Here is a 27085-nt window from a genome sequence, read left to right on the forward strand (position 1 = left end):
GATCCTCTCCTAGGCATTAAAGCTAAGAGGGGCACTGCTCAATGTTTCTGTGTATGTGTGTGTGCAGGGGTAGGCAGTTGTCTGGACCCTGTCTCCTTGAACTTCCCTCCAAAAATGACTTCTGAGACATCTTTGAAGAATCCCTAGGGCTCCATGATACAGAGAGTACTGATTTAGCAAAATATCCTTGTTTTATGTTTGAGGAATCTGAGATTTGGAGGATTTAAAGTGACAGCTTGGTCGAGTGTACATGAGGATTTTACAGTCAGGCAAACCGGAGCTGAATACCATCTGTGCTGACCTTGATGGAATTACTTACTCTCTAAGTCTCAACTCCCTTATCTGTAAACTAGTTGTCATGCTCACTCCTGGGGTAGTTGAGAGGATTTAGGGAGCCAGGTGGGTGATGCCTACCCTGACAGGGGTATTCTGCCAGTCCCAGGCTGCTCTAAGACTAGAATCCAGGTTTCATGCTCTCTGGTCTAGTGCCTGTTCTATCAACCACACCATCTCCTGAGAGTGAAGAGAGAAAGAATACAGCATATAAGCTAGGAGGGCCCAGAAGAACCAATAACCTCCAGCAAACCCCAGGAGTTTATGCTGTGGTGGTGGGCTGGTTATTAGGAGTCCTTTTCCTTTGCTGATGTGGTACCTTGGTTGCACTGGATATTCACACCATGACCTTCTGTTAGTGACTGCTGATTAGAGTGAAAGTGAGGTTTGAGTATGCTAATGTGAGAGGCAATATAGCTGTCGTGGGAAAGAGCATTGACTCTAAATCAGATTAGACCCAGATAAAATCCTGTTTTTACCACTTACTAGGGATACATGTGTACTGATATTGCAAATTGCTTCATAGGGTGGTAAACGGCAGTGCGGCACAGAGGTTAAGTATTTAGACTTTGGCGCTAGACTGCCAGTGTTCAAATCTCAGCCTTACCACTCATAAATAGTGTGACCTTGGGCAAAGATGCTGTCTCTCTCTGCCTCAATTTCTGAATCAGCAAAATAGGGCTAATAAATAATGGGACCAAACCATACAGCATCCTGAGGATTGAGTAAAGTAACATACAGGAAGCGCTTAGAAGACTGCCTAGCACACAGCAAATGCTATTATTAAGTTCAGATTAGTGTAACTGTAATTACTAATAAGAAATTTAAAATTCAGGTGGTCAAGGTACATTTATATTAAAAAAAATCTGCCCCTCAAATATTTTTCAAATAAATATTTTAGCTGAAATAAATTTTTGTTTACTTTGGTTTCTTACATTATGTTCTGAGGAATTTTCTAGGTTGAAACTTCCCAGATGGCTACCAAAAGGCCTCTTCTATAATATCTTAAAAGCAATATGGAGATGTGAAAGTTCAAAAGTAGTTAAGTTTAGAAATACTTCCTTGGTATACATCAACCTAGATTCTTCATAAATCATAATATTTACAAAATCTTTTGGCCTAGCTCTGGTATAAGCTATGTGGACAAAGCTTATGCCATTGGACAAGACTATTAAATTCTCTGTACACCTCAATAACTGAATGATTTCTGAGTTGTCCGGCTTCATCATTCTAGTGTTCTATGTTAATTCGTGTAGAGTCACATAGATTTTGTTTACAGAACTGAGCTATGAAAAAATCAGCACGTGCAGGAAGTTTGATGATTGAAGTCCAGAAATAATTTGTCAGGATGTGAACATACTACGATCACAAGGAGAATCTTAATCTCCTAATGGCTTCCGGGAACAACAGAATGATTATCCTAGGGATCCATACCCGCAGATTTTAGGTTTTTCCTTTCAGCAATTACTTTCCTGGCCAACCACGCCTGTGTTTCCTTTCTCCTTGCATCTCTCCTTGTGTTTTTTCTTCTCGTTTTTTGGTCTATTTTAGTTTTGTTTGATTCTTATTTGACTCTTCTGCTCTGTATTTTCCAGTCCCCCTTTCTGTCCATTCCCTGTCGTGTTTGCTAGGATGTTGAAATGGGAGAGAGAGAATACAGAACTGCAGCTTAGTCAGTGATGCTTCCTCTCAGCACTTCGGCTGAGACTGCAGCAATTACGTGGGGTGGTAGAGAACGGAAGGAGTATTTGTTGACCATGGAGGCGGCTCACTCAGCTTTCTTTAATCCGCATGATGGAGGAGGCCTGAGGTATAGTAAAATAAGCCTGGTTGGCAAGCATGCCAAGCCACCTACACTGTCCTTTATGTTTCCTTCCTATTACAGGTGTTTGGGTTTTTAAATTTTAACTCTCACTGGTCAAATAGTGAAAGGTGAGTTATATCTGCACCAAAAGAATATGCTATCCATCTGAGGTAATGATGGGAGCACAATTCTGTGTCAGTTTTCTAGGGCTGTAGTAACAGAGCACCACAAACCGAGTAGCTTAAACAGCAGAAAGTTCTCGTCTCACAGTTCTCGAGGCTAGAAGTCCAAGACCAAGGTAAGGCAGGGTTGGTTCCTCCTGAGGGCTGGGAGGACGAGTCTGTTCCTGTCTCTAGCTTCTAGTGGTTTGCTAGCAATCTTGGTGTTTCTTGGCTTGTTGAAATATCTCTGCCTCCATCTTCACATGTTCTTCTGTGTGAGTGTGTGTCCATATTTTCCCTTTTTATAAGGACACCAGTCTTACTGAATTAGGGGCCCACTCTACTGTACCAGTATGACCTCATGCTAACTTAACTAATCACATCTGCACCAACCTATTTCCAAATAATGTCACATTCTGAGATGCTGGGTGTCAGAGCTTCAACATATGAATTTGGGGGGTGGGTAGAAGAAAGTTCCACCCATAGCAAATTCCCTTCACCCATCTGCAGTAGAATACACATTGTGGGTTGTTTGTTTCGCCCAGTGGGGATGGTGTTTTGCCCAACACTATCTACATACTTTCTCAACACTTTTGCACACAGACTTCCCAGCACCCAGTGTTTTATCATTTGCAAGACTGTAGCTCATATTAGGGGTGGGATCTGTGACCATAGAATAGAATGCTTTCTGTATGAAATGGATGTGTTCACAAAGAATCCCCAATATGGTGAGCACTTTGCTATAACCAGTTTAGTTACTGCTGTCTGAAGGTGGAGCAAAATCCAATTGCCAAAGAGAATGTTAGGAGGAGGCATAGATGCACCTACAGTCCACACGTAGGACGTTCACTTTCTCTGATCTGCATGGCTAGACGTGATTAGGTGGTGGTCCCTCAGTGGTGCTGATTCTGTTGCTTCAGGGCCGTAGCATACTCAGGAGCAAGTGAAAAAGGACTGCCTCACACCAAATTAAAGAAATGTGCTATTCTTATCAACCAAACTAAACGTGATAGGGAATCTAGATACATGGTCTCCCACTGCCAGTTGAAGTTTAGCCTTTTTATGTTTTAAACAGATCTAATGACTTTCACCTTGTTAGAGCTTTCTAATAGATGTTCCAATTAGAGGGAAAATTAAACCTAAAACAAACTCTAGGAAACTCATCATCACTTTATTATTTATACCGTGAAGTACAAGAGAGCAAGGCTGTGTTTCATTCATGTTTGCACCAAGTGCCAAGATCGTGAGGAAATGTGCATCTTGTTTGTTCATTAAGTTTACTTGGTATTTTTAAATCTATTCTTAAAAGACACTGTGTTATATACTTCAATTTAAAAATCAACTATACTTCCCTGGTGGTGCAGTGGTTAAGAATCTGCCTGCCAATGCAGGGGACATGGGTTTGAGCCCTGGTCCAGGAGGATCCCACATGCCATGGAGCATCTAAGCCCGTGCACCACATCTACTGAGCCTGTGCGCCTAGAGCCTGTGTTCCGCAACAAGAGAAGCCACCGCAATGAGAAGCCTGCGCACCGGAACAAAGAGTAGCCCCCATTCGCCACAGCTAGAGAAAGCCTGCGCGCACCAACGGAGACCCAACTCAGCCAATAAATAAATAAATACATACATAAATACTTTTAAAAAACAATAAAATAGAAAATGTTGAAAAAATCAACTGTAGTTCAATAAGAGGAAAAAAAGAAACTGTGTCTTGACACAGACACACACTTTAGTAAAAAAGGAGCAAATACATTAGCTTACATTTTATATTTCTATTACATTTGACTGTTATTTCTTTCTGGTTTGTAACTATAAAACCAATATTGGTTTTTAAATGAGAGGACTTGAAGAGCACACTTAAGATTGTTTTCTGAGGCATAGGTGTTCCTTATCATAAGGAATCAGTGGGCAGTGTGTATTTCAGAATTACTCAGAAGGTAATCATGTTTGAGATTATTTGATAAAATATCACCCTAACATCTGCTTGGTGGCTTTTTAGTGAATAGTTAAATAACCATTTTCTATTGAGGTCATTTTTAAAAAACCATTCTTTAAACTTTTAGCCCTTGCAAGTTTAGATGTGTCTCATCCAAAAAGAGATCTACATACAGCAAGCTCCGGAGCAGTAACTAAACCACCAGTCAGTTCATTTACTTCCTCTGCTCTAGAAGACATGACGTTTTTTAAAAAGTAAAAATCTCATGAAAAACATTCAATTGCTTGTCTATACACATATTTACACATATGTATATTGCTTGTGCATATACATATATTTAGATATATTTATAAACAAATACTAAAATTTGTGAAATAGACCCTTGCTAGGATAATGTGTCTAAACCTTTAAATAGAAGCGTTGATTTAGCAAATAATGTTTCCAATCTAATGGAAAACTCTATGATACAATCAGGTTAACAAAAATTACATTTGCAGGTGTAGATAAACAGTAAACTAATAATCTACAGCAATTTAACTGAGTTCGAGCAAAAGGGGGAAGTACATACTAACCCAGAAGTCATCAAACCCCTAGGGTATTATTCAGTCACTAAAACTAAGTATCTTAAAGTCCCCCTCGGTCTTATTCTGTCAGTTAGTAAGTCCTGTAGTATTTTATCTTTTTCAGTGTCTATTGTATCTTCCCCTTTCTCCCCCATTTCTGTAGCCACCCACTTAGTTCAGAATCATGTCCCCTCAGGCCATCAACTATTGTAGTACCTCCCAGTTGTTCTCCTTACCACCAGTCTCTCACCTCTTCTTTTCAATTTATTCACTAGATCCAGACTAATCCTCCTAACACTCTCCTCTGATCTTGTCACTTTGCTTTAAAACTTCCAAAGATGCCCCATTGCCTAAAGCAGTGTTTCTTCACATGTGTTCCCTGCATTGCCTGTCTCAGAATCACCTGGGGTGCCCTCGGACCGAAAGAACCAAAATTCTGGGGAATGAGCCCTGAAAATCCAATTTTTTTAACATGCACCACCCCATCCCCCAGGAGATTCTTGAACTTGCTAAATATGAGGTCTGTCAGCCTGAAGCAGTGATTCTCAACCTGGGCTGCACACTGCAATCACCCAGAAAACTTAAAAAAATTGTCGATGTTTGAATTCTATCCCTAGAGTTTCTGATTTAAATGATCTGGGAGGCAGCCTGGGCATTGGGACATTTTTTAAAACTCCCCAAGTGAGCATTTGTATAAAAATGGATTACATTTGCCTACACTGAACAAAAAATTCAAAGACACCAGTGTTTATTCTCTCACAGAAAAGAAGCCCTAGAATGGCCAATTCGGAACCGGTGTGCTGGCTCCAGGAAGTCAGCATTTCTGTCACCCACTCTTTGTTTATGTCTTCCATCCTCAATCTGACTTTATGATGTGAGATTATTATAGGAGCTGCAGCCATGAGTCCCAGTTCCAGACTGGAAGAAAGGATGAAGGGGGAAAGCCACACTTCCCAGCTGGGTCTGCTCTTTTTAAGCAGACCCAAACAAAACTTCTTCCAGAACTGCATCATATGGTCACATCTAACTACAAGAGAGACTAGGAAATGTATTCTTTTATCACTGCCACCTTAAAAAAAAAGGAGGACTTTATTACTAAGGAAAAGAGAGAGAGCAGATATTGGGAAACAACTAACGATCTCTGTCCCCAACCTGTATTCCCGGACTTAACTTTTACCATTTAACTTGTAAATGCTTTACTTACTCGAACTAGTCTGCTTTTTATTCCTTACGGGTGTGTAATAGGATGGCCCTAGTCTATGAGTCTACATCTATGGTTTTTATATGAAAAAGCACGTTCTAGCTATTAAAAGAAATAATTTACTCTCTTAAATGTCAAGGTCTTATTTGCAGTCTCATTGCCTGCCATGCTCCTCGCACTGAAATTCAGAGCAGATGGAAGGGTCCCAAAGGGATTAAGAAAATTTTGCTGTTTTTAAATGGACCCATGGAAAAGATTAGAGGTTCAGGAACAACTTGGGAGGACAGGAAGTCAGGCAAGGTGCCTTTGAAAGGGCTTGAGTATAATTTTCACAAAGCAGGATGTGAAATAAGATAGGGCCTGTAAGGAGGATAAGTAGTGTCACTCAAGAAATCAATTTTTAAAAACCTACCAGAGATTGAGTGGAACTCTTCTTTTAAAAAATAAATTTAAACTTTCTTTTAAATCAAGGAAAAAAATTCCATCAAGGAGTTAAAATCTGATGAGCTATAACAGGAATAAAAGGGAGGGAGGCAGGGTTTTCTGGATATGGGGATAAGATGATCTGTGATCAAGATTATGAGTTTATTAAAAGAAATTGAACTTGAAATTCATTATATCATGTAAACAATGTTATATCCAGTAGTCAGTACATAAATGGTATTTAATCCATAATTTCCTAAATTATAAACCTATTCAACACATATGACAGTATATTCGATAGGGAAATATATTCATTTCCAACTCTGGAAGTCATCTTCCTTTCTGGGAACCTATTCATAGAGCACCCACCATATGCCACATGCTTTTCTAGGTGCTGGAGACATAGCAGTTCTGAAATAGAGAAGGGCCCTGCATTCATGGTGAAGATAATCAAGAAGTGCTATGGTCTGAAGATTTGTGTTCCCACAAAATGTGGATGTTGAAATCCTAATGCCCAATGTGATGATACCGGTAGGTGAGCCTTTGGGAGGTACTGAAGCCATGAGGGTGGAGCCCTCATGAATGGGATTAGTGCGCTAATAAAAAAAGGCTCCAGAAATATCCCTCACCCCTTCCACCATGTGTGGACGCAGAAGGAGGACACTGGCTATGAACCAGGGAGAAGGCTCTCACAAAACATGACCAAGCTTGTGCCTTGATCTCAGACTTCCCAGCCTCCAAAACTGTGAGAAATAAATTTCTGTTGTTTTTAAGCCACCCAGTCTGTGGTATTTTGTTATAGCAGCCTGAATGAACAAAGACAAAAAGAAACATGCAAAGGATAGAGCATTTCAGAGAGTGATAAAAGCAATGAAGAAAATAAAATTGGATAGTATTATTAAAGAATGATGGATGCAACGTGGTGACATCTGAGAAGGTGACGTTCTAACTTGATATCTGACTTTGAGAAGGGATAGTCATGTGATCATCTAAGAGAAAAACATTTCAGGTAGAAGGTATAGCAAGTGTAAAAGTCCTAAAATGAAGTGACCTTGGCAGGTCTGAAGAAAAGAAAGGAGACTAGATTTTCAGTTTGGAATTGTCTTCAGCTGTAAGTAACATAGACCAGATTTTAGTGGCATCCATACATAAAGGTTTATTTTCTCACATAATTATAAACCCAGGGATAGGGGATAGCACACATTGCTTCACAGTTTAAAGATATCAGGCCTGAGATTTCTATAATCAGGCCTTTTCCTCTAGGTCCCAAGATTGCTGCTTCACCTCCAGAAATTCTGTCCATGCTCCCAGCAAGTAGGAAGGACGCAAGGCAAAAACATAAGACAATTGTGTCCCTTTTAAAAGAGCTTTCTCAGAAGCCTCACACGACAACTTCCATGAACATCTTGTTGACCAGGACTGTGTCTTGTGGCTTTCTTGGCTACAAGCTTCATGATCTGATTTACATATATCTCTCTCCATACCAGCTGTCTAGTGAGGACAAAAATTTCCCAATCTGTAAGCCAAAGTGATGCTTCCTGAGGCCTAGGTTAGGAGAACTTTAGCAAGATTGGGGAGACAGGAAGTGTAGGGAGCTTGGATGTGAGAAGTGAGCAAAGGGGTGCTAGAGGGGGAGAAAGTAGTGGGAGGACATGCCCTAGCATCTACCTCTCCTTCCTGCCCATTTCCTTCTTGGTTTATTGGTCCATCCATTCCTTCATTAAACATTGAAGGGCTTCCCTGGTGGCACAGTGGTTGAGAGTCCACCTGCCGATGCAGGGGACACAGGTTCGTGCCCCGGTCCGGCAAGATCCCACATACCGCGGAGCGGCTGGGCCCGTGAGCCATGGCCGCTGGGCCTGCGCGTCCGGAGCCTGTGCTCCGCAACGGGAGAGGCCACAACAGTGAGAGGCCCACGTACAGCACAGAAAAAAAAAAACATTGAACACCTACTATGGGCCAGCCACTGTACTAGGCTCTGGAAGTATAAAGATAAATACAACACAGCTCCTGCCCTTTGAGGAGCTCATCACCCAGCATCTGTGTGAGACAGACATGTAAACAAATCATTGCAAAACAGTGCGATCACTGCTACAATAGAAATATGCGGATGATAGAGGAGAGGCATAAAGGAGGCGGCAATCAGCTCTGCCTGGGTGGGTGTAGGCAGGAAAGACAACTTCATAAAAGACAGGATGCCACTTGGACTGAGCTTTGAGAGCAACGAGCAGTGTACTTTCGCTTTTATTTGTGTAGCCTTGGGCTTCCTGCCATGAGCATACTTTAAGGGATGCTATTTGTCTGTCTTGAGCCAAGGGGAAGCAGAAATAGTTTAGATGTGCTGAGAACCAACTGTGTGCTATACCCTTTGCATACATTCCTTCATGATTAAATGAGTTCATCTGAAATAATATTTACTTAGAACCCAGGGAGATAATGTTTTAAAGTGAGATATGTTGGCTAAGAAATGCATTTACCTACAAGTAACAGAAACTAGCCCATAGTGGCCTAATCAGAGGCCACTCTGTAGGTAGGTGGGAGCTGGGATTATTTCACAAGTTGGAGCATGTCAGGACAGTGGTCCTAGTGATTCTTGTGGTCCTAGTGACTTGTCCCTTGTGGTTCCAAGATAGTGGCCCCATCCAGAGCCAATAAAACACCAGGGCTGGCTCTCGATTCTAGATAAAGCATGCCTCACCTGGAAGCTTTCCAAAGCACCCATACTGCTAAATATTTTTTAAATTTCCATTTTTTAGTACATTTAGTTCAGAAAGTTGAGGTATTTGGTCAAGATATTGGGTGGGGCTGGGGTTTGAACACTGGTCTCTCTGTGACCAGAGTCTTTATTCTTGACACTACACTGGGCTGTTTTGTTTCCCCAGACGGCCCCTTCCTTTCTTGGAGAGGCCCCAGGATTGGCCGACCTGCTTTCCTTCCCTTCCACTGTCACAAAGTATTATTTCCACTCAGAGTCTCTCTCCTTCCCTGGACTCACTTCAGCACAAGGACCTCTTCATCCGGCACACAGCTGATTTGAGGGTTTTTAAGGTTTCCTCAGCTAGTAAGGAGAGGAAAACAGGCAGGCAGGAAAAAAATAACAAAATTATGGCCTTGCTGAAGCTGCCAGTGGAATGTGAATGGATCTCGGCTCTGCATTCTCGGGGCCTCAGCACTTCTCTCTGGGCCCTGAATTTTTCAGACTTCCTCTCTCAATACTGTGTCTATCTCAAATTGCTCCATCCTTGAGCACCTTCTTTCTTGTTTGTTTGCCTACATAAGTCCTAGAAATGTTGGACCCAGGTCAAGGTGGGCTGAATTCTGGGTTTCAAGAAACGACCTGCTTCTTCCCCACAGAAGACATTTAAGGAAGAGGGGGACACTCCATTACCACAGTGACACTGACCACCCAGCTCCTCTCCAAGGCATCAGTGAGTAGAGAGGTGAAAAGAGAAATGGAGGTGAGGGTGAGGAGTGGTATCCAGGGCTAGAGAGCTTCCCACTGGGTGATGGGAACACTCAAGAAAGTAACATTGAGGCTGGGTGAAAGGATGGGAAGGACTCATCGGTGACAAGAATGGGAAGAGATTACCAGACCAGTCTCAAAACATCACTTCTTTAAATACCCAAATCTTGTCAATAAACCCACAAGAGGTCCTGCTTTCCTGAAAATGGAGTTTAAAATCATAATACATAGTAATTATCTAAATTGCCCTCTTTGTGGGATTTCTAGTTTTCAGCCAGAATGATGGCTTGTTAGAGCTCAGGCTCTGAGTTTTAGGCCCTTTTATTCCCTTAGTGGGTCTAATTTTGAAGCATTCAAATTTGGCTTGGAATTCTCATTTCCATTCTTGCCATCCACTCCCTGAGCTGAGGAATTATGCAAAGCTGCTGGTTTTTTCTCTCTCAGATATTCATTATCACTATACAGATAATTTTTGATTTTTTATCTTCAATATCATATTCCTATGAGTCCATTACTATGAAAATTCCTATTTGTCTTAGAATTAAAGAATAAACCATTCCCCTTCACCCTCACCAAAATATTTCTGATGTAGGAAAAATTTAGGTAGAAAATAGAAATTAATTCCTAAAATTACCTCTGGTGTATAATCATGTATAATTCATGCTTCTTGAATTATACACTTCAAACATTTTGGGGGTTTGTGTCATTATTTCTATTTAAAGGGGAATTATTTGGAAAAGAAAAAAAAAATCCACTCCTGTCTGTCCTGTTCTGCTGTAAGAAGCAGCAGATGTGGTAAGAAATGAGTATTGGGAAAGTGAGCAAAGGATACATCACCTGAAGAGTCTTGTTCTTGTTCTTACTAGCACTTGATTAACTTTTATAAAAATCTATTGGTTTTGGTTTTGTGATAATCCGCATCTGGGTCCTGCTCAAAAATAGTGGCAGATATAGAAAGACCTTCTCTCTGAGGACCACAGCAGAGTTTTCACTGCCAAATGAGCTATAGGAGGCAAATGTAAATGATCAGAATCTGTCTGTGGTTGTGACTTGGGGACATATAGTTTGGATGAGCACAGCTGTCCTCACCGTGGAAGAGAGAAACACTACTGAGAGGTGAGTGGAAAATCTTTCCCAAACTGGGCGTATTTGGATTCTCCAGAGAAACAGCCACGATCAGGAGTGTGTGAGCAGGGGCTGGGGGCTGTAATATAAAATGAGGAATTGGCTCACACAACTACGTATGGAGGCGGGGCAGTCCCACGATTTGCCATCTGCAAGCTGGAGACCCAGGAAAGCCAGTGATGTAATTCACTCAGAGTCCAAGGACCTGAGGACCAGCGGAACCAATGGTGTGAGTCCCAGTCTGAGAGCAGGAGGGGACTGATGTCCTAGCTCAACAATCAGGCAGAGGGAGAGAGAGAATTCAACCTTCTTGCACCGTTGTGTTCTATTTGAGCCCTCAAGGGATTGAAGGGTGCCCACCCACACTGGAGAGGACCACCTGCTTTACTCGGTGTGCCAATTGAAATGCTAATCTCTTCCAGAAATGCCCTCACAAACACACCCAGAAACAGTGTTTAAACACATATCTGGGCATCCTGTGGTCCAGTCAAGTTGACACATAAAATTAATCATTACACTGGGTCAGTTGCCTTGACCACAGCAGATGGCTGAAAGCCCCAGAATTCATAATTCTGAGAGTGGCTGTGAGGAGATCACCTGTGGACATTTGAGAAGACTTCTCTCTGTGCATGGTGAGAGGGGAGACTTGACGTGGTTCCTGCCCGTCAGCACACAGTCAGGAATCAGGACTCAGTTGGTCCCCACCTGAGCGTACAACAGTGTTTAAAGGAGACAGCTGTATCTTCCAAGCTGGGTGACTTCCATGAACATTTTTTGCCGTACACCATGTTCTCTTACTATCTGAAGTTTGAGCTCAAATGGCTGCCTCTGTTTGCATACTGTACCATCATTGAATAATGAGGAAACTGCTCAGATTATTTTAGGCCACAGCATGTACCATAATGCAAAATCACTCAGCAAATGTTCCCTCCAGGAAACAAGCCCTATCAACTATTTTTATATTCATGCCTTCAATCTTTTGTTTTCTAAGGAGGAAATATGTTTTAAGCTACCAAGTCTGTTCAGATTCAGAGTAGCTTGAAATTATTCTCAAAATTTTCATATTAGGTTACCGTACAGGCACCATGGTAGATTTGATGTGAAAATGTGAAGCGAGTTAAAATATCTATTTAGGTGTAATCTTTCCAAAAGACATGTCATCACAGTTCATTTGGGGAAAGTCTTGCTTCATGGTTCACCTTTATAAAGACAATCTCCAACTTCTGAGAAAGAAATGTTGTGGGATGTGAGGGGGGAAGAGGCAGGAAAGGGGAATGATTCAGCTGGAAAAGAAGAAAGAAAATAGGGAAGGAGGAAGTAATTAGTTCTTTGGGAACTATGCTGATTAAGGAGTTGGCACTGCCAGGGGATAAAAGGAATGAAGCTAAAGGGAAAAGAAAAGGGAAAATGCAGTTGTAGGATTGGAGGCAATGTGCAATTCAAGGTCTCCAAACCCAGATCCATCAGGGGCCAGAGAGGCGATGTGAAAAAGTGAAGCGGGTCAGGTGGGGTGCTGGTGGTCTGGGGAACCCATGCCTGTGGGTCTGAAGCAGGCTGCCACACAAGCTCCACTGATTACTGATTCCCATGCAGAAAGATGGGCCAAATGTGCCATACTTGTGGCTGTTTTTTCTTAAGAGAGTCCATGAATTCATGTTTGTGTGTGAAATATGATTTTTAAAAGTTGGCCAACAGAAAATGTCTGCCGACTGAAAGAGGCCCTCAGCCATTAGTGTCTACCTCTGTTAATTAGCCTGCACTTGCTTGCTCAGAATATTTGCAGATCAGTGGATGTGAACAATTAGAGAGATGCCAGGATGTCTTAGCATTTTCTGTTTATGTTAGTAACTGTAACCACTTCTTAATTTCTTTGTTACTTTCCGAATAGCACATTGTGGAGTATTAAAACTTGTCAATACCTGTCACCTCAATAAACAAAAACAAACCCCCCTGCAAAAAAAATCCCTACCAAATATAGAAAAAAACAGAGATATATATTTTGGCCTTGAATTGTTAATGAAGGTTCAACATATTTAATTAGCCTTAGGAACATGTTAAACATTTTTGGAATTGAACCTAAGGAAAGAAATTACAATATTTGTACATGCATCCTGAAGTCAAATTGCTTGAAAGATCCTTTCTTTTGCTAAGACAATTATTTAAATTATCATATTACACATTACTCTTTCATATCACACAGGACCCATTGATCTTATTAGGATCAACATCAAGACAAATAACCTGTCAGGCATATAACAGAGTCTGAGTTCTACATGAAAGTTAAATATAGGACATACATATTTTACTTTATCTAAATGAGATCCTAAAGGGGGAAAATACTCTCTTAACCTGATTTCATATTACTTATATGATTTAGTATCTAGTAGGATTTAACTGAAAGAGGATGTGGTATACAAAATAGTGACAAACGTCAATTTGCACAAAAGAGTTAAGGCCATTTCTAGATAGCTATATCTGAATTCCCAGCAAAGAGTATTCATTCTCTGATCAGTTTTCTCTGCTTACGAGTGTGGAACCTACATCAAACATTTCCTTTAACTCAACGTGTCCCTTCCAGACTCAAGATTTAATGTAGCCCAGTGGACCATCCATTCTTCTCTTGCCCTTCCCCCTGCCCCACCCCTCCCTCCCTCAAGCAGTTGGAAGAACAATTACTGGGGCTCATAAGCCATCCCAGGTGGTCTTATGAAGACTGTTCCCCTGCCGATCATTGCAGGGGTTCTTTGCGCCTACACCTTTAGAGCTAAAGTGGGTGCTGCCTAATATTCTAATATTCATTGATTTCTTCGAGCCTGAGAGGCCCCTGAGAGGTGCACTTACCCTTTACTAAATAAACAGAACCCCTGTCATGATGGATCTCCACTGCTTTACAGGATGCAGAATGCTTCCACAAATATTAAGTCATTTAATCCTGGAATTATTATCCCTATTTTATGTATGAGGAAACTGAAGCTCTGAGAGGTGAAGTGACTTGTCTTTGGCCAGATAGCATGCAAGTGACAGAGCTGAAATGAGAAGCCGGGTCTCCTGCCTTCCAGTCCATGATCCTGTCCACCGACCCCCAGGTACCACTCTCCAATCATCCTGTTATTTGTCTCTAAGGAATTTCTGGAGAACCAGAGCTAAGACCATGGAGGTTTTTCTCTCTCTTATAAATGGACATGAATCACCTCCATTGGTAAATATTTCCTTATTTCCCTTCAGCTGGTGTTCTGCTGTATTATACAGATCTGAGGAATCCAGATCATAGCCAGGACAGCAGGGAGTCCCCAGGAACAAATCCACGATAAGGGAGGAAAATCTGGCACTTTTCTGTAATTTCTAAGAGAGTAGTATTCTTGATACAGCATGGTCCCTAAACTCTTTCCAACCCAGGCCCTGGGATAGAACCTGTGGCTTTGAACTGAAAGCTAAATCATTAAATGCTAGAGTTTTGCAGTCCAACTAACTTTGCTTCCAGATGTTTCTCCAAATAAATAGAAGACATAGCAAACAGTCTTTTTCTAACTTTCAATCTCTGACCTGCTGGAATGATGGGTGAGCTTCACTTTCCCCAGCCTCAGGATACAATCAATTTCCAACTCCACTGCAGCCAGAAAGAGACCATGGCAGTGATGGCCAGTTTTAGTTTGATTGGCACCTTTGTGGGATAGTTGGGACCTGGGGCAACAAAGTCTCAGGCCAGCTTACTATGCCAGTGAGCAACTAATGGGACTGTTTAGACACCTACCGGTATTTTCCAGAAACACAACCCTGGGGTTCCTGGAGTTGCCTCGGGAGGCTGGCTGCAGCCAAACAGCTGGGAGAATCAGAGCCTCTGAGATCTCAGGGCTAATTCGAAAGGGCTTTGTAACTGTGAGTACATGAAGGCACTCATATTTCCCTCAGGCTGCAGCTCCTCATTTGCCCTCCAGCCCTCCCCCTGTACCTGCTCTAAAGCAAACATTCAAAGCTGTCTAAAACCTGAGCAATTACAAGAATATGCACCTGTCTTTCAGCTTTCAAGACCAAATGCCCCATGAAAATTGACTAAGAAGTCACGAGGGTAACATACTCGAGTGCTATTAGCTCAAGAAAGAAAAATTAATTGTAGGATGTTTCGCTTTCCCCCTTTAACTTGCGGAAGTGAATGCCGAGAGGATCCCAGAACACCTCTCTGTGTGCTCTTGATTCCAGAAGCCCCACAGTGTCAAGCAGTGGTTCTAACTCTGCTGCACATTAGACTTCCTGGAGGAGTTTTTGAAGATACTGATACCTGGATTCCACACCCCAGATCAATTACATCAGAATGTCTCAGCGTGAGGTCTGGACAGAATATTTTTTTAAATTTCTGCAAGGTTGAGAACCACTGGTGTAGAGGAATGAGGCCCAGACTGGTAGTCAGTTTAGAATTTCAGCCAAGCTTTCAACTGAGTAATTTTGATCAATCCCTTCCCTACTCTGAGCTGTAGTTTTCATATCATTGCTAAGTTTCCTTCAAGCTGCAAAAACGTGTGTCTGTACATTACAGAATCACTTGTCATGGTCAAAAATGAGTAATGATCTAAATATCCAATAGAGGATTCATTAAATGAAAAACAGTACACCCAGGTGCTGGAATACTGTGCAAACACTGAAAATGACAGTAAGTGGAAAAAGCAGATTATAAAACAGTTTTACAGTATGACCCCATTTTTGAAAAAAAAAAACACGAAAATTATACAGCTAGATATAATTGCAAAGATATGCACCAAAACCTTTACAGTTTTTCCTTTCTGGATAAATGATTTTCATTTTCTTTTTTATATACCTGTGTTTTCTAAATATTCCATATTAAACATTAAGGGAGAAAATCGACTCACATGTCAAGCGTTGAATATCCGTTTTGAACACAGCTGTAGAAAATCTCAAAAATAATTATATTTGTCTATGTGGAATTCTAGCTCTTCTATTTATTGGGCAGATATATGCAAAAACCTGATGCTTTGCTTGTCCTCTACGTTACCTTCAAAACTGTACTAGCTTTAGACGCATTCATTTTCCTGATTTGGAACTACTGATCTAGAGAAAAAAAAATGGGAGAAAGAATTTCTCCTGCAGTATTTGTTCTGGGTCCTGGCGGGGCTGCCCCCATTTCACTGGAGAGAATAATTAGAGAGGAAGCAGGATCGAGAAAGTCGGGAGGACAGAGAGCCAGGAAGCTTTTGATCTGTTCTTCTTCCCTAGAGCATCCTGTCATATTTTTTGCCTGTGTGTCGGTGGTTATGAAGATAAAATGAGAGACATCAGAGCAAGGACTTAGCACACCTTTCTGTACACAATTGCTCACTAAACTTCCATTCATTCACGCATGCCTCTGTGAAGGGAATAACTTAGCTACTTACCAAGAGCATGACCTCACAGCGTCCTCATCCCCTGCAAGCCTCAGGTTCCACCCCTGAAAAAGTAACAGTAATAATAGCACCAACCTCACTGGGTTCCTGTGAAAATTAAATGATGTGATGTAGATAAAGCACTTAAGCAAAACATCAAACATCAAACACCTCATAAGTGCCAGCTATTATTATTATTATTATTACACCTTTTTCCAGTATTCCTTAACCAAAAACACCTTTCGGTACGACTTCCGTTGTAATCCGGAAAAAGAGAATGGTACAAGCTTATAGCTTTAACAATTTGGGAGGGAAATGATAAAAATAGTTTGGAAGATTATATTTTGATTAGAAAAATGTATTTTTCCTGCCATTTCAGTACTAAAAAAAAAAGAGTATTATTTCAAGTGCTCAAGAATAATCCTTCTGTGGTTTGACACCAAGAATAGAATATTTCATTTCAGAAAAAATGCCTTAGAGAAATAATGAGCCACTGATAAAGGCAGTTACACTAGAAAAATGACTTTGGGTTTAAGGCAAGTCTTTTTCTTTTATAAAAGTGGTTAGGCCTTTAGAAATGTTTTCAAAACAACACAATATATGCATATAATATAATGAGTGTATCTTGGCTTTTTGTTGTCAGACTCCAAGTTCAAGAGGACTAAGAGGGGAATGGGGAAAAAGAAACTCTGACATTGATGGCTGCAGTTCACAAGCTTTATTAACATGAACAGGATCTGAGAACAACATGGACCAGAGGTTCCTAAACTTGTGTTGCCCGCTAGAATCACCTGGGAAGCTTCAAAAAATATGAGGGCTTGGGTCCCACCCTCAGAGGTTCTGATTTAAGCGTAGGGGGCATGGCCTGGGCTCCAGAATTTATTAAATATCCCCAGGTGATTCAGATGCGTAGACAAGTTTGAGAACCACTGGCACAGACAAAGGATCCACCCAGCAAACACGGCTCCCAGGCGTCTCCCTTCCTTTTTCCTCAAGGGGATGTTCCCGGGCTGTGGCAATGGAGGGCAGCCCCACATGGGACCCTCTTTCCTTCCCCCTCTTTTTCCTGCCCTCTGCTGGAAGAGTTATATCAACTGCCCGTAAACCATTTATGTTACATCATCTAAGATCAGTGACCAGACTTCAGACTGTAATCCTTGCTGGGCCAGCATCATGCCACCTCCCTTTCTCTGCCTCAGTTTTCACAGTCTTCCTTTAGCTGTGCCTGCATCACATGACCAGAAAACTTCCATTTATGTCCCACTTAAGAGCCTCCATGGGCAGGCCTTTAGTTCTATACTAAATGACATCAATAAACTGGGAACACATGTTTCAATCACAAATTTTAGGTAGAAGCCAAAGTTCAAATGGTAGCTTTGAAGGATCTGGTGATCAATAGGTAAACAAGCTATGGTTTGAGCTCTGCTCTGTCTGTCTGTCTGTAGGGGAGTGACATAAGTTGGGTCAAATATAAACTCAGCTGTTGAATTGAGAAGGAAGGAAGTCATCTACTCATATTTTCAAGAGCTTTCGCTTCATTGCTTACATTGGAAGTAATAATATAAGGTACCTGTTTGAACAAGAATTTGAAGCCATAAGTATTTCACCTTTCAGGCTATACCCAAAGAAGAAACTAGGAAATACATAACAGATGTGGACTATGGACAAGATGAGATTCTATAGAAGAGACTGGTTGGCCTGGAGTGATAGAATAGCTTTAAGATTTTAAAACTGCTTTAATGATAAAAATAATCTCCTATTGTCTTTAGAACATACCTGTGTGATATTTTTACTCTTGTGCTATAAGTGAGGAAATGGAGGCTCATAGAGATTAAGTGTCTTGCCCAAGGTCACATAGTCAATAAATGGTAAGGTCAGTACTTGAACTCATGACCTCTTGATTCAAAGGCCACTAGATTTTCCCCTGTGCCACCACTGGAAGAACATAAATAATGTCTGAATGTGATTCAAATTTATTTGATAATTTATAATTTTTTACTTTCCCCTCCATTTTTAAGTAACTGCCAAGAACTGTTTGGTTATTGATCAGTAATTGTAATATCAATTTGGGTTTTTGTTGCAAGTAACAGCAGCTTGCTCTAGATATCTTAAGCAAATAGGAGGATATTTTGGAAGGTTATGTGGGGATCATACAATCCAGTGGGGGAATGTGAGGGAGGGCTTGGAAAATGGACATGAACCAAGGAGACTGTACAGGCTACATAGCAGAAACAGGCTGGCCAGGATGTTGCCCTGGCCAATGTCACGGATAGACTTTGCTACCCCAACTGAGTCCTAACCACCCTTTCCTCTTGGGTCACACATGCAGCTTCAGAGCCCTGGTAAGATTGCCCAGCTGGTCATGTGCAACATCCTGGCTGCAGGGAGTAAGGAGAGAATGGCTGACCTCCTTTCAGCTTCCATAATGGGAATCAGGACACTGTGACCCCTCAGTACCACTGATAACAGGGAATGTCCCAACAGGAAGAAGGGTCGAATGTTGGATGGCCAAAGAAAGGACAAACGTCTTCTGCAAAACAATGGTTTAAAAGATATATCTGCATTTTTCTATCTTCCTGCAGTGTTAGGAAAAAAAACCTCACGAGAGGTTTCTAAGGAAAATTACAAGCTATTACAAAAAGAAAAATATCTATATTCATTCTTTTAATTTGAAAAGTCTGTGGTTCATGCCTCAGAGTCATTGGAGACATCAATTTGCATAACAAGAAGAAAATAAAACTCCGCACTTGGGGAGTTTGTTATCTGCCATCTCCCAAGTTCGGAGGTGTGTGAGGGTCACACTCTCCTCAGGGTTCTAATCCAGCTCCAGTGCATGAAGAGTCACCCCACGTAACTGGGTCATGGCTGCTCCAAGCCAGACTCTGGAAACGCCCCCCTTGTTTGTTCATTTATTCTTCCTATAGTCATCATGCACTTCTCTGTGTGCTAGGCACTGAGGCTTCCAGTACCTCGTTCTGGGATTTCAAAGTTAAAAATTCATAGATCCTTACAAACAATATCTTGTTTGTTCATGTGTGTGGTGGGCTTGTCCTTGCATGTATGAATTTGCATGTATGAGTCCTCGGGTCTTAAGTATGCTGCGATGTAAGAATTAGAGATAATCTCATTTTTAAAACCACACAGTGGACGTAGGTGATTTAGAGAACCCCGTAGTGATAACACTGGAGTGGTAGAGAGACTAATATGTTTAAACAGTGTTAAAAATGTTCATCATCTTGGAAATTCACCTCCTGTTCTATCTTCTAGTTTCCTACTTGCTAGGTTTTTCCCCCTTTTCTGCTACGTGCATACACACACAACTAAAGTGTAAAAGTTCCTTACTGGTAAGTGCTGTTTTTAGAGAGAATCTTAGGTCTTGAAAGATTTTGTTCCATAAATCTTTTTGACATGCTTACTGCCTTTCAGAAAAATTCAAAGGAGGGAGCTCACCAAAGACAAGTTTATACTGAAAGTCAGACTAATTTAGATGATAAAAATGGAGCTGGAACCGTAAATGGGAAGAGCTGTACAATGACTTAATGTTATCACTGTTTAAATCTTTTTCTAAACAGCGCAAGCACCACCACAGTTTGTTGTAATATCCTTTTTTCCTGAAGCTGAACCTGGGTTGTGTCAGCTCCGTGTCTGTTTTCATAAACCAAAACAGAAAGAGCTTCCTAGAACAAAGGGGCTTTATCTGTAAAGCAGAGAGAGGCAGAATGGGCTTTATGAAGAGCATTTACTTTTAGGAGAAATTGTGTAAATACCCTTTCAAGTGTCAAAATAATAACCTTTTGTTTCAGGAAGTTGAATTGTTAGAGCATCTATGTTTGCTTTTCTAAGTATTTGGAAGGCCATTTGCATTTAAAAACAATGAGTAAAAAGAATGATGATCTAGTCTCCTACTTCACAGAGAAAGTAAAAGCATCAGCTGCTCAAATACCTCTATAAATAATGAAACTATGTTTCTCTGTTTTTCAGTCCCTGGGGAACTACTCCTACCTTTAGTCCACCTCTGACCTTCTCTGGGGAGTCTGGTGCTTCCCCGACTCCCTTTCCAAGAATTCTGCTCTGGTACATTTGGCTAACAGGGGCCTTGTCCTATGTGCGCTGCTGAGTCAGCCCATGCTGCAGCCTGAATCACTAATGTTACCAGACTACCCCACTCCAGGATTGCTCTTGGCTCTTGTGTCTCTGAATCTCTTTCCTCACAGCTTCATCCTATACACATACTGACTGAAATCGAGACTACTGCTCTGTGTCTTCATTTCCCAAGACACCGCTAGCATGAGGCTGCTGTTACCAGTTAATCTCTCCTCCTGCCCAAGCATCCCCCGGGTGTTACCCCTGAGAACTCTTCCATCTATTGATATGGTCCAGGAGAGAATCATTCCAATTTCTCCCCTGAATCGCACACGTAGCCCCTTACTTTCTTGCCTCTTGAGTGGAACATCATCTCTTAACTGCATTCAATTCTCTTCTTATCGCTTCTGAAATGTCATCAGCCTTTTTGTTGCCTTCCCAGCTTTAGAGAGACTGATGTGGTTGGTGATACTGAAACTCAGCCAGGATATGGTAGGCCTTTCCAACCCTGGGTGTACTAATGAATAAGAAGCTGTGGAAACCTCAAATACTAGGTTCTAAGACAAATGGCTCTATTTTCAAGATTTCATGGGTTTTGGAAACCATATTTCATGAGGTCAAAAAATATCCCCTAGAACAAAGATTCTCAACTTTGGCTGCATATTAGAATCACCTGAAAAGCTTTTAATGACTACTGATGCTCAGGCTACAACCCACATCAGTTATAGCAGCATCTCTACGAGTGAGACACAAGCCAGCCAGGTGATTCCAGGAGGCAACCAAAGTTGAGAACCACTGTCCTTGAAAGTGGCAGGGTAAGGAATTAAATATGGAGATCGTCACCTGATATTTTTTCTTTCATAAATGAATTTATATACCTTCCAGAAACCTGGATTTTAAGAACAATTTCACACCCATTCAAAGCTTTATGCCTCTTTGTAGTTCAACACAATGCAGTAAAACTGTGTCCCAAGTAAAAGTCGGAGGTTACTCCAATCTTTTTCTCATGCTTATTTCTGAACTACAGTTACTCTTTCAACAAAGATTTATTGAGCATCTACTATGTACCAGGCACTGGGGTTACCCCAGGAAATAAAGCAGATGTGATACACCCTCATGGAATTTATACCTGCTAGAGGAGACATGATAAATAAGAAAACAAACAAGATAATTACAAAAGCGGTATGTGTACAAAGAGTATAATATAAAAGGACAACGTGACAAGTGTGTCACATCCAGGGCAAGGGAAAGGCAGCTGGTTTGGGTGGACAGGGAAGTCCTCTCTGAAGGGGTGACATTTGAGATGGGACCTGAATGGTAAGAGGAACTAGCTCTACGAAGATCTGGGGCAGAGCATTCCAGGCAGAAGGAGAAGCAAGTACCAAGACCCTGAGGTAGGAATAAGCCTGGCGAGCTCCAGAACCTGACAGACTGGGGAGTGGTGAGAGGGTGGGAGAGCAGGGCAAGACAAGGTCAAGGAGGGACTTAGAAGCTAGCCCAGCAGGGCCTTGTGAGGTCACAGGGTGGATGGGATTCAAAGTGCAGTGAAAAGCCATAGGAGGATGAGATTTATGGTTTTTAAATATATGGCAGAAGACTGTAGAGGACAAGAGAGGAATCAGTTCCGCGGGTGGGAGTGGCTTATTTTAGAGGTGAGGCCAGAAGGACTTCTAGATGGACTGAAAGCTGAAGGGGGTGAGGTGGGGGAAGAGGATGAGTGGAAGGGGAGAATCAAAAATGAGTCCTTCATTTTTGGCCTGAGCAGCTGACCGGATGGTAGCGCCTTGTCATGAAACAGGGAGGTCTAGGTGAGGCGCATTTCAGGGGATGAGAGAGCAAAAATCAAAAGCTCTGTTTGAACATAATAACTGTGAGATTCCTTTAGGCATCCATTAATATCCATTAGAAGATAATGTCCATTAGGACAAGTCTGGAGCTCAGAGGAAAGGTCGGGACTATACATTTAAATTTGGAAGTCATTGGCATGGGGGTGGTATTTAAAACTTTGGGACTGGATGAGTTGACTTAGGGAGATAGTGTAGATAGACAACAGGATAGAGCTCAGGGCAGAGCCAGTTTAGGAAGAAAGGTGAGATCTAGTCAAGAAGACGTAGGAGGAGCCAGGAATTTCGGGTTAGAGGGCCCTGGGAGTCAAGAGAGAAAGTGTCTCAAGATGGAAGGTGTGACTGCCGTGTCAAATGCTGCTGAAATGTCAAGTAAGAGGACAGAGGGACCAGGGCAGTCTGTGAGAGAGAGGTTCTTGGTGACCTTGATGTGAGGAGCCAGCAGAGCGATGGGGACAGAAGTCCAGACTGGAGGGTTGAAGAGACAATGGGAAGTGAGGAAGTGGAGACAGTGGCTATTGACACACATACCAAGAAGTTTTGCTGTGCCTTAGAAGCATGTATTTATCTCTGTCCTGATCTAGATCACTGAAGAAACCCATTACAGTGTATACATTTCTCTTGTCAAGGCAGGTGAATACATCAGATGCCTGATCCCAGTTTGAATGTCATATATTCAAGGCATCCCCTGGTTGGCATAATGGCTGCAAGAAACTTGAATGAATGCTTGGGATAGGATTGGTTCTGCTCTCACCCCAAGCGTGAATAACTTCTGGAAAGTTGCTTCCTACCAGGCTCACCTCTCCAGCTAACCATCATAATCAAAGAGCAAAATATATGGTCAGCTTAAAAGCTATAAGTAAAAGTTGATTATTAAATGACAAAAAGGCTATCTAGCATAGCTTAGATATTAAATAGCATAAAGTAAACCTTCCTCAAATTCCTATTCATTTCCATTTTAAACTTTTAGCTGAACTAGATTTTTCACCCTCCTTCTCTAGCAGATAGGAAGATGCACGTCTTCCGTTACGGAGATTAAATTGTCCTGCCAACACCTTTTAGGTGGTGGCCTGAAGAAGCAATTGAATGTGCTTGACTAGTTACTGTCAGTGGAACAGCTTAATTTCAGTTTTTAAAAAGGCAAAAATCTAGTCTTTTGAATTTGTTTTATTTTTGGCTGTGTTGGGTCTTCATTGCTGCGTGCAGACTTTCTCTACTTGCGGCCAGCAGGGGCTACTCTTCATTGCGTTGCACGGGCTTCTCATTAAGGTGGCTTCTCTTGTTGTGGAGCACAGGCTGTAGGCGCGTGGGCTTCAGTAGTTGTGGCACGCAGGCTCAGTAGTTGTGGCACACGGGCTTAGTTGCTCCACGGTCTGTGGGATCTTCCCAGACCAGGGCTGGAACCCATGTCTCCTGCATCGGCAGGTGGATTCTTAACCACTGTGCCACCAGGGAAGCCCAAAAATCTAGTCTTTTGGAAGAGAGTCTTGGGAATCAAAATGTAAAACCCAAAAAAATTCAGAGACTTAGTTGTCTAGAGTGTCCATATAGACAAGCCTTTGGGGTGCAGTCATGATTGAAAAAAAAAATGCTATAGAGGTACCAATTTATCCTTTTCTCTATTTTGCAGAAAAGGATAATTTGTAACTCTCAAAGTCAAAATAGCCTTGCCCTGTATAGCAGGGCTTTCAGAACTGGAGTCCAGAAGTCTCTTCAGGTAGGTAATATCCTCACTAAATATCAAGGAACAGCCAAAAACTGGATCATAATCTTGGAACAGGGCCACGTTTAAAGACAGAAACCTGTAGTCGTAGCAGTAAAAACAAGATATTTCTGATTTCTGTGGGCAAACCTCAAGTGGGAGCAGGAAGTGATGATCATGGTGAGGAAGAGGAGAAATAAGAAAATTCTGAGAGGGACCTTTTAAGCATCAGATATCCTGGGAGAGGACAGCATGAAGAAAAAGAAATTATGTTAACCACGATGATTATGTTCCTTCTGGTGTTCATTGCCATGTACACTCACAATTTTAAAAAATCCAAATATGTGTAGTAGTAGTAGTATGAAAATCTTAATCCTGTTTGCACTTATTCCTGCAATTTATCTTTGTTCGAGGGGTTGATTTCTCATCAAGGCAAGGAATACATATCACACACTTTAACTTTCAAAAAAAATGTGTATAAAGCATACATGTCATGTCATCTGTCAACCAACAGCACAGAATATCTACATTTCAGCTACTATAGGTATCCTTCCTTTTATTTTTAACATCTTTATTGAGGTATAATTGCTTTACATTGTTGTGTTAGTTGCTGCTGTATAACAAAGTGAATCAACTATATGTACACATATATCCCCATATCCCCTCCCTCTTGCGTCTCCCTCCTACCCTCCCTATCCCACCCCTCTAGGTGGTCACAAAGCACCGAGCTGATCTGCCTGTGCTATGTGGCTGCTTCCCACTAGCTATCTGTTTTACATTTGGTAGTGTATATATGTCCATGCCACTCTCTCACTTTGTCCCAGCTTACCCTTCCCCCTCCCCGTATCCTCAAGTCCATTCTCTATGTCTGTGTCTTTATTCCTGCCCTGCCCCTAGGTTCTTCAGAAACTTTTTTTCTTCTTTTTCAGATTCCATATATATGTGTTAGCATAAGGTATTTGTTTTTCTCTTTCTGAGTTACTTCAGTCTGTATGACAGACTCTAAGTCCATCCACCTCACTACAAACAACTCAATTTCATTTCTTTTTATGGCTGAGTAATATTCCATTGTATATATGTGCCACATCTTTATCCATTTGTCTGTTGATGGACACTTAGGTTGCTTCCATGTCCTGGCTATTGTAAACAGTGCTGCAATGAACACTGTGGTACATGACTCTTTTTGAATTATGGTTTTCTCAGGGTATATGCCCAGTAGTGGAATTGCTGGGCCATATGGTAGTTCTATTTTTAGTTTTTTAAGGAACCTCCATACTGTTCTCCATAGGTATCCTTTTAACTGACCTTCACTTACTTGAGCCACTGGATTAAGGGAAGCTCTCCATTTCCTCTATAGAACTTCCAAATGCCCACGTTAGCAAGCATCTAATACATGCCATGGACTTCTGCACATCCCCACCCCACCCCAGTTGAGTTGTATGCTTATCAAGAGTCAGTTATGTTGGTTTCCAAATATGTTTATTTTTACACTGTAATTTTGATTAGGTAAACTGATGAGATAGGAGGGGCAAAAAGAGAGCTGTTAACATACAAACTAAGTAGTTGAACACCTTAGAAAGTGACCATAAATGTGAGCTGGTAAGAGAAAATTACTATCAAATTAGGTATGCACAAGATAACTGTAAAACACTATGAACAACAATCATAAAATTTTAGGAGGATTCTGCACTTGGTGTGCATCACAAGTGTCTTTAAGATCTTGCTGCACTTTAAAGAAATTGAAACTGGAAATTGGAGATGATTGTTATGGGTGTGGGGTTTTGTTGTCAGACGAAGAATCCCAATCAATGAATCCACATTTAAAGGGAAGACCTTAGCCTTTCATCAGAAAACTGGTGGATGACTGTAAAATTACGTCTCAGCTTAAAATAACAGTTTAAGATATAGAGTTAGAGCTGACTTACTAACCACACAATGACCAGTCTCAGTGACACTGGATAAGAGAGTTCTACTATACCTGATAGGGTTGCTCATTTTGGAGTCTCTGAGCTTTACTTCTCACTAGAAGCTTGGCTAAATCATTTATATTCAAGAGAGATATCCTAGAAATAGGTTAGCCATGAGTTTCTCTCAGTTCTATCCCTGGATCAAGTCAGATCCCCAGAAAGCTACATCACAGACCATTTTGATCTAGATTATGCTGGATATTCCTTCAGAGAAATGTTTTAGTGTTAGACTCTTGACTTTTATCAAGAATCCATAAAAGAGATGATCATATGAAGACTATCTCTGCCTGGTCTGTCAAACTGCTATTCTAAGCTTTCTGATATACTCTTCAAAGTCCATGAAGACCCACAGGAAAACTTCACGCAGCGTTAAATGCCTGAAGGCAGCCACATGGGAAGAGTAGGAGAGAGAGGGAAGGAAGAGGAGAAAGATCACAGCCTTTGACATAACTGTCTCAACCGATTAATTATAAAGCTCCTCTTTCCCTCTGCTTTAACATGTTTTCTTGTGGGTTTGTGAATTTTAAAAGTTGATAAACCTAATAAATATGCATTATTTTATCCACTTAATCTAAACCATACATATAGCTAATTTAATTAATGTTAGATCTGTTTTGATAGAAAACAATTTTTTCAGCTTCAACAATTAACTTTTTCCAAGCTTTTCTATTTTAGTGCCCCTACTTTATTTTTATCTTTTAAAAATTTATTTAACTTGTATAGAGTAAAATTTACTTTTTTGCTGCACATTTCTATAAGTTTTGACAAATACATACAGTTATTTAAGCACCACCACCATCAAGATACAGAAGAGTTCAATTACCCCAAAACATTCTCTCATGCAGCCTTTCATAGTCAGTCCCTCCGGAAATCCCCAGCCCCTGGCAAACGTTGATCTGTTCTTTGTTACTCTAATTTTGTCTTTGTCAAATGTCATGTAAATGGAATCATATAGCATGTGGCCTTTTAACTGTGTCTTCTTTCACTTCTTTCACTCCCTTGAGGTTCTACTTGATTCTACTTGAACTTCCTCCATGTTGTTGAATGGTCATTCCTTTTTATTGCTCAGTAGCGTTCCATCTTATAGATACACCACCATTTGTTTATC

At 41.2% G+C, this 27085-nt stretch overlaps 1 protein-coding gene and 1 long non-coding RNA gene across 3 annotated transcripts in view; one reads left to right on the forward strand and one right to left on the reverse strand.

Annotated features, from left to right (window-relative positions):
* The window catches only part of LOC141278282 (uncharacterized), a 247517-nt gene that overhangs the window by 167624 nt on the left and 52808 nt on the right, over positions 1–27085 (reverse strand). Inside the window, exon 2 of the long non-coding RNA XR_012330705.1 lies at positions 16394–16446. This is a non-coding gene — a long non-coding RNA (uncharacterized lncRNA). The remainder of the gene's footprint in view (positions 1–16393; positions 16447–27085) is intronic.
* RGS7BP (regulator of G protein signaling 7 binding protein) overlaps positions 1–27085 on the forward strand; it is a 121585-nt gene that overhangs the window by 5604 nt on the left and 88896 nt on the right. The gene's annotated exons all lie outside the window — the stretch shown is intronic.

The sequence above is a fragment of the Tursiops truncatus genome, chromosome 3 (assembly GCF_011762595.2).
Source record: "Tursiops truncatus isolate mTurTru1 chromosome 3, mTurTru1.mat.Y, whole genome shotgun sequence".
NCBI lineage: Eukaryota > Metazoa > Chordata > Mammalia > Artiodactyla > Delphinidae > Tursiops > Tursiops truncatus.